Raw genomic sequence first — 15,079 nt, 5'->3', positions numbered from 1 at the left:
ATAAAGGGATTCTGATTCTGATTCTGAACTGTAGCTAAAAAGAAAATAGAATTACAAATCTCCCCTTCCAAAACGGTAAACCCAGAGAGAGGCTATCTAAGAGGGGTGGGCTTGTTTTATAGGCTGCACATTCTTATGCACCTGTTTCTCCAGAGGGTGTCAGTCAACTTGTGCCCTGCAGCCTCGCACAACACCAGCCGCAGTTAATTGGTCTTCCTGTCAAACGCAAAGCCTGCTCTGAGCCACTTTAACTTTCCCCCTTCGGTTTGCATGAGTGAAAACCCCAAAGAGGTCCCAGCACTACTTTCATAATGTTATAAAATGTAAATGAGGCAGAAGACGGTTCATGGGTCCCCGCTCAACTTTTCCTTATCAGAGGTCAAATTGGACTTGCTGATACTTTAATGAGCAATGGGTTGAATCATTTGCCTCTTTTCATCAATTATCAATCAGCACTATTCCCACAGACGGCCTGTCGGATCACAAGCGTGACGGCAAAGGCGCAAGAAGTCGAACATTTAATCTTTGAGAGAACGAGTACTTTTCCCGTATTTAAATATATACATCTAAATCATTTTAAGCTTAGACGAATGTGGAGCCATCGCACGGTGAATTATTGCTCAGGGTACTTACTGGACTCGCACACAAGGACATCATTGTTGCATGTAAGGCCCATAGAAACCAACAATTGAATAGCCTGTCATGATTCAGGAAAGGCTGGAGACGGCCAACCTCTGACCCTTGAAGGAATGTTAGCAAGGGGGCCTTCTTCAGATTCAAGACATAACAGCACTTCGGATTGTTTCGAGGTGATAATACAACACGACATGATGGAAAATCCTATTCTATCCTAACAGGGTAGAACAAATTTGTAGTCATTTTTCACTGATCTTTCTCATGCCACTTTTCCCACCGGAGAGTATCGGTTTGTGCCGGTCGGTTTTGTACTTGAAAATTGCAGCAAGGGAAACTGTAAACTTTCCGCAGAAATCAATGGTCAACTTTTACAACTGTGGCATCAGCAATGTCCTCAGTTACGGATTTTTAGTGTGGTTTGCTAGCTGCACTAAAGCGAACCAACAGGCCCTCCTGCGAGTGGTTAAAGCGGCGGGGAAAATTACAAGGACGATACTCCCAGAGATGAGTGCCATGTACACAACTCGCTGCCTAAAGCGAGTACACAACATCCTGAAGGACAGATACCACCCAGCACATGTCCTCCTCAACCTGCTACCGTCTGGAAGGAGGTATAGATCGATTTGCGCTAGGACCACCAGAATGTCTCACAGTCTGTATCCCTAGGCTGTGAGACTGCTAAATGAACAGCCTGCCCCTTTGCTGCCCCGGACCATCTTATTACCTCACTCTTCACCACCTCAATAATTGTGCTCTGGACATTGCATTGCTGCAACATCAACGTAACACCCATCAGACATCGGACGGTTCCCACCCCCACGTCCCTCTTATCGCGATCTTCCTGACAATGCTAAAATGCGAAAATGTAAACTATTGTCAACCTGCACATCAATGCAGTTTCTATGCCGCCGGACAAAGCTCAAACAAAATCTCGTTGTTCATATATGACTTGAGTGTTATTATGACAATGACAATAAAGGAATTGATTGATTGATTGATTGATTGATTGATTGATTGATTGATTGATTGATTGAAAAACCTTGTTGCATTGAAAGCATCTGGCAGAAGGAGGATGATAACAATGGAGGAGAGTGGCTGTTGGTGCCAGTAAGGAGAGGAGAAAACAGGCCACTGCAGTAAAATAAAGACTGTGGACAGTAAATACTGGAGCAAACAGAATCAGAATCAGAATAGTTTGTATAGCCATTGTTTGGGAACGGGTTCACAAACTAGGATTTTTTCTTGGTGCAATCGTGCAACATAAAACACATATCAGAATCAGAATCAGAATCAGAAATACTTTATTAATCCCCAAGGGGAAATTAAAAATTTCAGCTCAATCCCATTCAAGATCAGACAAACATTATAGGATGAAACATTACAGGGAGACAGAACAGGATCGCTGACAGAATAGGTAATAAAAAGAGCTTTACCTGAGCTATCAGATCTTGTAATTGTTCATGTGCCTGATGGCCGAGGGGATAAAACTGTTCAGGTGACGGGAGGTGTGGGTCTGGATGGACCGTAGTCTCCTGCCTGAGGGGAGAGGGGTGAATAGTTTGTGTCCAGGGTGAGAAGAGTCAGCTGCGATCCGACCCACACGCCTCCTAATCCTGGAGGAGAACAGGTCCTGGAGGGATGGAAGCTTGCAGCCAATCACCTTCTCAGCAGCAGGTACGATACGCTGCAGTCGATGCTTTTCCTGGACTGTGGCGCCGGGGAACCACACGGTGATGGAGGAGGTGAGGATGGACTTGATGATGGCTGAGTAGAACTGCACCAGCATCTCGGTCGGCACCTTAAGTTTCCTCAGCTGCCGCAGGAAGTACATCCTCTGCTGGGCCTTCTTGAGGTCCTGGGTGATGGTGGTGCCCAAGAAACGGAGTGTGTCCACAATGGAGACGGGGGTGGGAGAGTCAATCAGGGTGAGGGGGGATGGTGGAGCTGTGACTTTCCTGAAGTCCATGATCATCTCCACTGTTTTCTGGGCATTCAGCTCCAGGTTGTTGAGGCTGCACCAGGACGCCAGCCGGTTCGTCTCTCTCCTGTAGGCGGACTCGTCGCCATCCGAGATGAGCCCGATGAGGGTAGTGTCGTCCAACTAAGGCACGTTGCATGATGGCGCTGCTGGTGGCAGAAGCTCTGTGCTCTTGTGTCATCCTTTTGTGTTCCTGATGTTTCCCTCTTGTTTTCATGTGGGTTTTTTTTTTTTTGCCTTTTGGTTTGGGACCCTTTGGGACTGAGGTGGCACTTTGGTGACTTCTGCAGTGCTTTTTTGTCAACTTCTGAATCCGCCTCCCAGGAGCCTTTTGGCCATGGAGACCAGCTGCTGGGTCTCTTCCACACCAGAGTCTGTTTGGAGAGACTGGAGGAGATGCAGATGAAGAGACGGGGCTGCAGAGCTGGCGCTGAGCTCCGGGACGGACAAGCTTCACAGTGTCTTGGCTGAATGAGCAGGTATCGGACACCTCGGTCTCCTTGGCTGTATCCCCGCTCATCCATGCGGACTGGACACTGGCTGGGAGTTGGTGGATGGCTGAGGGTGGAGTCGGCTCTCTTGGTTGCTTTGTTGGGTCTGCTCTGTCTCCGGCCATGCTCCCCCCACCCCAGCAGACGATGATGTGGAACACTGCAGAGGCCACCACAGTGTATATGTTTTTGTTATTGTTGTTGTTTTACTTTTGTGGCTGTGTGTAGAAGTGTCTGGTTGCATCAGCTCTGTTCTTCACCACACCTCGTGTGGTGTTCGGGTCTGTGGGGCCCGTTTTAATTTTTTATTAAAAGAAAAATGATACAATTAATTAATTTTTCAAACTGAGACTCACTGGCTTTGGCTCATTTTCTGTGAAGAACATATATCAGAATACATATTTAATGACCACACACCATACACCCCCCCTACACATTTCCATTATATAAGATGTCCAGGTCCACTGGCTAATAGAAGTGTAGAAATGTATGTTCTGTGTACCACACACACACACACACACACACACACACACACACACACACACACACACACACACACAGCAGGCCTAGACAGGAGGAGGACAGAGTGTAGGTACACAGAACATCAGAGGGTCAAATGTGCGAGAAAATGAGAGCAGACAGTGTTGACAAACAATGTTGCAACCTTGTGTGGGAACCGCAGGTGCAGAAACACAAGAGAATAATCCCTGTGGGATGCAGAAACTGGCAGAGAAATTTCCATGCAACGTTCATATTGTTGTTACTCAGCCAGCGTTTGTGGGTCTGATGGACCCGGTGCATTTTGTGGCTTTTAATGCCTCACAATCCAACAGTCTTATGTTAAAATGTTGAACAGATGTTTATTGGAATAAGGCAAACATCTGTTCAGTATTTTAACATAAAAGTGTTTGATTGTGAGGCATTAAAAGCCACAAAATGCAACGGGTCCATCAGACCCACAAACACTGGCTGTATCAACAATATGAACATTACACAAGGGTTAATGTCTTTAATGTCCTTTGTGTTCTTTGATGTTTCCCTCTTACACACATGTTTATGTGTGCTATGGCTATGAGTTTGTTTTTTGTTTTCCTCAGCCTCAGTTTTGACCCAGGCTTAGGCTGTTTAACCAATGTGATGTGAGGTGAGGTTCATGATGTGTTCAAAGACCTTTTAATCCTTTTTTTTTTTTAACTATCTAAAAGGGGTGAAAATGGGGATGGGTCAAATTTAAAGGACACATTTCACCACACCTAGTGTGTGTGACAATCGTTGGGACTTTAACGTTAACTTTAACTTTAATTTTGACTAACTTTTTCTAACCTATAACTGTTTTTATCCGACATACTGTATGTGCTACTAAAATCTAAAAGGAAACAAAATTGAAGATTTCTTGGGGGTTACATTGTGGTCAGCTATGAATATATACAGTAAAGGCCAAAAGTTTGAACACACCTTGAGGAAGTTGCTTCCTAGCAGTTCCACTGTAGACACGGCACAGGAGCCAAGCGTGCAGTTTTTAACAAAGTTTTTATCCCGCAGAACGTGACTTTTCGGTCACGTCCGTATCCTCTCTCTCCCCCTGCTCTCGGCCGCTCACTGTTAAAGACAACAGATGATTAGATGAACACGTACCACCTGGGAAATCTAATGACCTGTCAGCTGTGTCTCGCCGTCAGCACATGCCCCGCCCCCATCCGATGGTGCTCGTCCTCCGCACCATAGACAGAGGCGGTGACCTTTGCTCCTGCAGGCGCGCTGGCCCCACCTCCCTCCACACACCTATAATTTGCTTTGCATAGTTTCGACGGATCCGTTTCTTGTCGGACAGGATTGTAGATTGTCATCAAAACTATGAATGAACACATGTGGAGTTATGTACTTAACAAAAAAAGGTGAAATAACTGAAAGCATGTTTCATATTCTAGTTTCTTCAAAATAGCCACCCTTTGCTCTAATTACTGCTTTGCACACTCTTGGCATTCTCTCGATGAGCTTCAAGCACACCTGTGAAGTGAAAACCATTTCAGATGACTACCTCTTGAAGCTCATCTAGAGAATGCCAAGAGTGTGCAAAGCAGTAATCAGAGCAAAGGGTGGCTATTTTGAAGAAACTAGAATATAAAACATGCTTTCAGTTATTTCACTTTTTTTTTTGTTAAGTACATAACTCCACATTTGTTCATTCATAGTTTTGATGCCTTTAGTGACAATCTACAATGTAAATAGTCATGAAAATAAACGCATTGAATGAGATGTGTCCAAACTTTTGGCCTGTACTTCATGCCTAAATTTAGCAGGTTTTAATTCAAAAGCAATAGAGTTGAAACTGACCTTTTCACGGCCAGCCGAGGAGAGTCCATCCTGTCCGACAAGAAACAGGATCCATCGAAACTATGCAAAGCAAATTATATAGTAGAGCCTCTCCCCACTCAGTGAATGTGTGCATGCAGGTATCAAGCTCAGGTAAGCTTTCACCAGTGTTAGAAACACATTTTTCCAAGTGTAGTTATGAAACTAGGCCAGGTGCACCGAGCTAATATAAATAAGAAGAAATCAAATACATGTATTAATTTGAAGTGTTCATGGAAAGGCTCGTGCATCTCTCATAGTTACTTTAACAAAAATAAAAATCTGCAAATGTGCCACATCTATAAACTTTAAAGGCCTACTGAAATGCGATTTTCTTATTTAAACGGGGATAGCAGGTCCATTCTATGTGTCATACTTGATCATTTCGCGATATTGCCATATTTTTGCTGAAAGGATTTAGTAGAGAACATCGACGATAAAGTTCGCAACTTTTGGTCGCTGATAAAAAAGCCTTGTTTGTACCGGAAGTAGCAGACGAGTAGCGTGACGTCACAGGTTGTGGAGCTCCTCACATCTGCACATTGTTTACAATCATGGCCACCAGCAGCGAGAGCGATTCGGACCGAGAAAGCGACGATTTCCCCATTAATTTGAGCGAGGATGAAAGATTTGTGGATGAGGAAAGTGAGAGTGAAGAACTAGAGGGCAGTGGGAGCGATTCAGATAGGGAAGATGCTGTGAGAGGCGGGTGGGACCTGATATTCAGCTGGAAATGACTAAAACAGTAAATAAACACAAGACATATATATACTCTATTAGCCACAACACAACCAGGCTTATATTTAATATGCCACAAATTAATCCCGCATAACAAACACCTCCCCCCTCCCGTCCAATACAACTTAAACACCTGCACAACACACTCAATCCCACAGCCCAAAGTACCGTTCACCTCCCCAAAGTTCATACAGCACATATATTTCCCCAAAGTCCCCAAAGTTACATAGGTGACATGCACATAGCGGCACGCACGTACGGGCAAGCGATCAAATGTTTGGAAGCCGCAGCTGCATGCGTACTCACGGTACCGCGTCTGCGCATCCAACTCAAAGTCCTCCTGGTAAGAGTCTCTGTTGTCCCAGTTCTCCACAGGCCAATGGTAAAGCTTGACTGTCATCTTTCTGGAATGTAAACAATGAAACACCGGCTGTGTTATCCGGCACAACAGTCAGGGGGTGCATTCTACGGCGGGGGTGCGTTATCCGGCACAACACCTGCCGCAATACACTGCTTCCCACCTACAGCTTTCTTCTTTGCTGTCTCCATTGTTCATTGAACAAATTGCAAAAGATTCACCAACACAGATGTCCAGAATACTGTGGAATTTTGCGATGAAAACAGACGACTTAATAGCTGGCCACCATGCTGTCCCAAAATGTCTTCTACAATCCGTGACGTCACACGCTGACGTCATCATATCGAGACGTTTTCAGCAGGATATTCCGCGCGAAATTTCAAATTGCACTTTAGTAAGCTAACCCGGCCGTATTGGCATGTGTTGCAATATTAAGATTTCATCATTGATATATAAACTATCAGACTGCGTGGTCGGTAGTAGTGGGTTTCAGTAGGCCTTTTATCAAAGAATCAGCATATATAAGCATCTCTGGCGGTGTTTAAAGTGTGATGCTGTTTTGGTTAAATGTATTCCCCCAGAATGTTCTGTTCGGGGTAGAGAGGCGCTGCACTGCAAAAAGTCAGTGTTCAAAAACAAGAAAAAAAAGTATTTATTTGAACTAAGCAAAATTATCTGCCAATAGAACAAGAAAATTCGGCTGGTTAAGACTTTCCAAAACAAGTAAAATTAGCTAACCTCAATGAACCCAAAAAATACCTTAAAATAAGTATATTCTCACTAATAACAAGTGCACTTTTCTTGGTAGAAAAAAAATGGGACCTTTTTGCTCAATATGTTGGAAAATATTCTTAAATGAAGTAAATGCTAGTGCCATTATCTTGACATAATGATATGCGATAGGCATCATGATTTTTTTTTCATGCTTGAAGTAAGAAATTATTACTTTAAAAAAAGTAGTTTTATACTTGTGAGTGTTGATGACACATCTTTGCAACAGTTGATATTCTAGTTTCAAGCATCTTTTACTAAATATAGGTTATAAAATCTCAGCTACAAGATGTAATATCTTACTGAGATAATTTAAAACAAGTAAAACACTCTAACATAAAATCTGCTTAATGGGAAGAATTATCTTATCAGACAGAAAATAAGCAAATATCCCCCTTATTTGAGATATTTCATCTTACTTAGATTTCAGTTTTTGCAGTGTGGGGCTTGGTGGTTCAGTCGAATTTCAAAGTCTATAATTTTTCTTTTTCATACAAGTAAAGTGGCGAGGGAGATGTAAGGGTGTTATGTCACAAACAAAGGCCTGGCTGCCATGTTCTGAAGTTTACTGTGAAACGCACACTTTTCCGTCTGGAACTCAGGAAGAGCGCGAAAAACACGTTTCGGTGTAAAGTTGTGATTCTCGGATGAGAGACCTTCAATTGGATCTGACCAGGGAGATGTGAGAGGTGGTATTTTGGAGGTGTATACTTTCTTGTACAAAGCAAAGAAGAAGACTTAATACCTCCACGTTGTGTCAATAGAAAATTGGGGTGGGTATTTTTACAGGCAGTGGTTGTCGACTCACGTCAAAGTTAAATCTTGCCATATTTTGATTATTTTGTTGCTTGTAACGTTCGGTTGCGCCGGCGTAAACACCTGGCGAGGAAACAAGCACTCAAGCAGCTCTCGGAGCGGACTCAGCCAAGCTGCCTCCAGATAATGTTGCAATTTTTAATACCAACAGGGCAAGTATGCCTGATAGAAAATGCTCGGTGGTAAAGTATGTTCCAAAATGTGCTAATTTTGCATGGATTATTTTGTATATACAATACAGGCCAAAAGTTTGGACACACCTTCTCATTCAACGCATTTTCTTTATTGTCATGACTATTTACATTGTAGATTGTCACTGGAGGCATCAAAACTATGAATGAGTTGTGTACTTAACAAAAAAACAGGTGAAATAACTGAAAACATGTTTTGTATTCTAGTTTCTTCAAAATAGCCACCCTTTGCTCTGGTTATTGCTTTGCACACTCTTGGCATTCTCTCGATGAGCTTCAAGAGGTAGTCACCTGAAATGGTTTTCACTTCACAGTTGTGCTTGAAGCTCATCGAGAGAATAATAATAATAATAATAATATAGGAATAATAATAATATAACATAATATATAATATAATAATAATATAATATATGATATGATATAATAGTAATATAATTGTTATATATTGTATATATGATACAAACAAATAATATCATATACTGTACATATATTATGTAAATATTACATATATGTTATATTTTATATTGCTACAACGGTACATTTTTTGTCTATTTTATGCCTGCATTGTCCTTTCCATCCTTACACTTTCCATCCTTTGTAACTGAGCTACTGTGTGGAACAATTTCCCTTGTGGATCATTAAAGTTGGTCTAATGTCTAATAATATAATATAATATAGGAAATTAAATGAGCTCAAACATACCTACAAACGAGGCATAATGACGCAATACGTACATACACTAAATAGCACGTTAGCATCGATTAGCTCGCAATCATGGATTGACCGAAAAATGCTTGATAAGCACTCTGGCAAATCGACAAAGTTCACCTTATGTGCATTCACGCACAGCATAAGACATTTGGTGGACAAAATGAGGAAAAAGAAGGAGTGGTATAAAACACATCTTTCTGTGGCAGCGTCGGAGAAAGTTGGACATGTAAACAAACCACGATGAGTTCAAGGATCGCTGAAATTGGTAGGACAAAACGGTGCTTGCCAAATACTCTCAACAGTGAAGCATGTTTAATATAAACAGTGGGATTTCTGACAATTAGGAAGGTTTGTGTCATGTTTGTCGACAGAAAATATATTAAAACTAGGGATGCTTTAAAATGTAATATCGGAAATTATCGGTATCGGTTTCAAAAAGTAACATTTATGACTTTTTAGTACATGGACGTAGGGAGAAGTACAGAGCGCCAATAAACCTTAAAGGCACTGCCTTTGCGTGCCGGCCCAGTAACATAATATCTACGGCTTTTCACACACACAAGTGAATGCCAAGCATACTTGGTCAACAGCCATACAGGTCACACTGAGGGTGGCCGTATAAACAACTTTAACACTGTTACAAATATGCGCCACACTGTGAACCCACACCAAACAAGAATGACAAACACATTTCGGGAGAACATCCGCACCGTAACACAACATAAACACAACAGAACAAATACCCAGAACCCCTTGCAGCACTAACTCTTCCGGGACGCTACAATATACACCCCCCGCCATCCCCTCAACCCCACCCACCTCAACCTCCACATGCTCTCTCAGGGAGAGCATGTCCCAAATTCCAAGCTGCTGTTTTGAGGCATGTTAAAAAAAATAATGCACTTTGTGACTTCAATAATAAATATGGCAGTGCCATGTTGGCATTTTTTTTCCATCACTTGAGTTGATTTATTTTGGAAAACCTTGTTACATTGTTTAATGCATCCAGCGGGGCATCACAACAAAATTAGGCATAATAATGTGTTAATTCCACGACTGTATATATCGGTATCGGTTGAAATCTGAATCGGTAATTAAAAGTTGGACAATATCGGAATATCGGATATCGGCAAAAAAGCCATTATCGGACATCTCTAATTAAAACAAAAAACATATTTTTTCATCATCTTTTCTATTTTCACACATCTCTGAAAGGGGTTCAGGGAGCCACTAGGGCGGCGCTAAAGAGCCGCATACGGCTCTAGAGCTGGTGGTTACTGACCCCCGCCCTATGATTATGAAAGACTTTGTAATTCCGCTCTCCTATGCCTCTGGGCCTCTGCATCTGGGGGTTCACGTATTTACCAGAGCGTTACATTTGTTTTGCAATATGTATTATTTATTGCACATTTTTGGGGTTTTTCATTGTTTTACTTTTGTAGCTGTATGTACAAACCCCGTTTCCATATGAGTTGGGAAATTGTGTTAGAAGTAAATATAAACGGAATACAATGATTTGCTAATCATTTTCAACCCATATTCAATTGAATATGCTACAAAGACAACATATTTGATGTTTAAACTGATAAACTTTTTTTTTTTTTAATTATCATTAACTTTAGAATTTGATGCCAGCAACACGTGACAAAGAAGTTGGGAAAGGTGGCAATAAATACTGATAAAGTTAAGGAATGCTCATCAAACACTTATTTGGAACATCCCAAGGTGAACAGGCAAATTGGGAACAGGTGGGTGCCATGATTGGGTATAAAAGTAGATTCCATGAAATGCTCAGTCATTCACAAACAAGGATGAGGCGAGGGTCACCACTTTGTCAACAAATGTGTGAGCAAATTGTGGAACAGTTTAAGAAAAACCTTTCTCAACCAGCTATTGCAAGGAATCTACGGTCCGTAATATCATCAAAGAGATCCGAGAATCTGGAGAAATCACTGCACGTAAGCAGCTAAGCCCGTGACCTTCGATCAGGCTGTACTGCATCAACAAGCGACATCAGTGTGTAAAGGATATCACCACATGGGCTCAGGAACACTTCAGAAACCCACTGTCAGTAACTACAGTTGGTCGCTACATCTGTAAGTGCAAGTTAAAACTCTCCTAAGCAAGGCAAAAACCGTTTATCAACAACACCCAGAAACGCCGTCGGCTTCGCTGGGCCTGAGCTCATCTAAGATGGACTGATACAAAGTGGAAAAAGTGTTCTGTGGTCTGACGAGTCCACATTTCAAATAGTTTTTGGAAACTGTGGACGTATTGTCCTCCGGACCAAAATGGAAAAGAACCATCCGGATTGTTGTAGACGCAAAGTTGAAAAGCCAGCATCTGTGACAGTATGGGGGTGTATTAGTGCCCAAGACATGGGTAACTTACACATCTGTGAAGGCGCCATTAATGCTGAAAGGTACATACAGGTTTTGGAGCAACATATGTTGCCATCCAAGCAACGTTACCATGGACGCCCCTGCTTATTTCAGCAAGACAATGCCAAGCCACGTGTTACATCAACGTGGCTTCATAGTAAAAGAGTGCGGGTACTAGACTGGCCTGCCTGTAGTCCAGACCTGTCTCCCATTGAAAATGTGTGGCAGATTATGAAGCCTAAAATACTACAACGGAGACCCCCGGACTGTTGAACAACTTAAGCTGTACATCAAGCAAGAATGGGAAAGAATTCCACCTGAGAAGCTTAAAAAATGTGTCTCCTCAGTTCCCAAACGTTTATGTTAAAAGGAAAGGCCATGTAACACAGTGGTGAACATGCCCTTTCCCAACTACTTTGGCACGTGTTGGAGCCATGAAATTCTAAGTTCATTATTATTTGAAAAAAAAAAAAAAAGTTTATGAGTTTGAACATCAAATATCTTGTCTTTGTAGTGCATTCAACTGAATATGGGTTGAAAAGGATTTGCAAATCATTGTATTCCGTTTATATTTACATCTAACACAATTTCCCAACTCATTATGGAAACGGGGTTTGTAGAAATGCCGCCGCTGAAGTGGCATCTGGTTGCATCAGCTCTGTGCTCTTTTTAATGTTGCTTATGTTCTTTGTGTTCTTTGACATTTCCCTTGTTTTCATGTGGGAGTTTTTTTACCTTATTTTTGTGGACTTTTTGTACCTGCACTGCAACCACCCAATTTTCCTATGGTGGAATAAATCAAGTCTATCCTATCCTCTCTTCCTAGACAAGAGGAAGCTCTTATCCTGAAAAACTCCCTATGCCGAGGTACCACTGAACTGGGGGTGGCTCTCATTAGGGTGAGGAAGCCGCAACACACAACAAAACAATGTGAGAAAACACAATCCCTCAACTACGTGCAACGCCAACCCAGCTGAAACGCAACAAATAGACAAAACAAAGATTGTTGGCATCGGCCTGCATAATACTTGTCGTAATGATTTAAAACAGGCATAACAATTTTTTTTATTACAATCGTTATTAGTTTTCCTGATGGGAAATCCAATTTGATTTAGCATTAACAGCTGGAAATAAACATTTGACTGTCAGAATTAACCAACAAGATAAGATAAATTAGTGTTTCACTCTTTTAAATGCTGAGCTTGCGTTGGTTTTTTAACCTAACAAAGGATTTAATTAAGCACTTTGAGAGCAGTTTTGTGTGTGTAACTGTTAATGTCTGACATACACTATATTGCCAAAAGTATTTGGCCACCCATCCAAATGATCAGAATCAGGTGTCTTAATCACTTGGCCCGGCCACAGGTGTATAAAATCAAGCACTTAGGCATGGAGACTGATTCTACAAACATTTGATTTCCAGCGTGGAACTGTCACAGGATGCCACCTGTGCAACAAATCCAGTCGTGAAATTCCCTCGCTCCTAAATATTCCGGCTTTATTATAAGAAAATGGAAGAGTTTGGGAACAACAGCAACTCAGCCAAGAAGTAGTAGGCCACGTAAACTGACAGAGAGGGGTCGGCGGATGCTGAAGCGCATAGTGCAAAGACTTTCTGCACAGTCAGTTGCTACAGAGCTCCAAACTTCATGTGAACTTCCAATTAGCCCACGTACAGTACGCAGAGGGCTTCATGAAATGGGTTCCATGGCCGACAGCTGCATCTAAGCCATACATCACCAAGTCCTATGCAAAGCGTGGGATGCAGTGGTGTAAAGCACGTCGCCACTGGACTCTAGAGCAGTGGAGACGCCTTCTCTGGACTGATGAATCATGCTTTTCCATCTGGCAATCTGATGGACCAGTCTGGGTTTGGAGGTTGCCAGGAGAATGCTACATTTCGGACTGCTTTGTGCCGAGTGTGAAATTTGGTGGAGGAGGAATTATGGTGTGGGGTTGTTTTTCCAGGAGATGGGCTTGGCCCCTTAGTTCCAGTGAAAGGATCTTTGAATGCTCCAGGTTACCAAAACATTTTGGATAGAGATGTCCGATAATATTGGACTGCCGATATCATCGGCCGATAGATGCTTTAAAATGTAATATCGGAAATTATCGGTATCGGTTTCAAAAAAGTACAATTTATGACTTTTTAAAACGCCACTGTACGGAATGGTACACGGACGTAAGGGGAAGTATAGAGCACACAAGTGAATGCAATTCATACTTGGTCAACAGCCACACAGGTCACACTGAGGGTGACCGTATAAACAACTTTAACACTGTTACAAATGTGCGCCACACTGTGAACCCACACCAAACAAGAATGACAAACACATTTCGGGAGAACATCCGCAGCGCAACACAACATAAACACAACAGAACAAATACCCAGAACCCCTTGCAGGACTAACTCTTCCGGGACGCTACAATATACGCCCCCCCACCTCAACCCCACCCACCTCAACCTCCACATGCTCTCTCAGGGAGAGCATGTCCCAAATTCCAAGCTGCTGTTTTGAGGCATGTTAAAAAAAATTAATGCACTTTGTGACTTCAATAATAAATATGGCAGTGCCATGTTGGCACTTTTTTCCATAATTTGAGTTGATTTATTTTGGAAAACCTCCAGCGGGGCATCACAACAAAATTAGGCATAATAATGTGTTAATCATCGGTATCGGTTGAAATCTGAATCGGTAATTAAGAGTTGGACAATATCGGGATATCGGCAAAAAAGCCATTATCGGACATCTCTAATTTTGGACAAGTCCATGCTCCCAATCTTGTGGGAACAGTTTGGAGCGGGCCCCTTCCTCTTCCAACATGACTGTGCACCAGTGCTCAAAGCAAGGTCCATAAAGACATGGATGACAGAGTCTGGTGTGGATGAACTTGACTGGCCTGCACAGAGTCCTGACCCGAACCCAATAGAACACATTTGGGATGAATTAAGAACGGAGACTGAGAGCCAGGTCTTCTCGACCAACATCAATGCGATTTTTGGAAGAACGGTGGAAAATTCCTATAATCACACTCCGCAACCTTGTGGACAGCCTTCCCAGAAGAGTTGAAGCTGTTAATAGCTGCAAAAGGTGGACCGACATCATATTGAACTCGATGGGTTAGGAATGGCATGTCACTTCAAGTTCATATGTGAGTCAAGGCAGGTAGCCAAATACTTTTGGCAATATAGTGTATCATCCACACCAGGCTGAGCAGATGACGTGAATGCTTGATATTCTCAATGAAAGTTCAGTGAGAGCTGAGACAGGTTTTCCAAGAATATCACCGGGGCTGAATGCGCCCCTGATTAATGGCGTATTATTGTCGCCGTGACGGTTGCTGAGGTTGAGAGGAATGAAAGAAATGCGATTCCTTTGGCCGAAAAAAAAAGCGACAGGAGGATACACAAGGAGGGGAGAGTGAAACAGGGTGTCTAATTAGCGATAGACACGGACAGGACGCCTCATTATCGCTCGGCGCAGACACGCGCCGTGAAAATGGGGCATGACGTCGATGAGTAATTGTGTTACCCCTCACCTCTATCTCACACACAATGCGTAACACAATTTTCCAACACAAGACAAATTGTTTCAACATGATGAGTACATCATAGTAATAAGACACTTCTTTTTGGTTCTGCTGCATTAGTCACG

Source organism: Nerophis lumbriciformis, linkage group LG17, assembly GCF_033978685.3.
Source record: "Nerophis lumbriciformis linkage group LG17, RoL_Nlum_v2.1, whole genome shotgun sequence".
Taxonomy (NCBI): Eukaryota; Metazoa; Chordata; class Actinopteri; order Syngnathiformes; family Syngnathidae; genus Nerophis; species Nerophis lumbriciformis.
The sequence above is the reverse complement of the archived record's forward strand: the minus strand, read 5'-3'. Positions refer to the sequence as shown.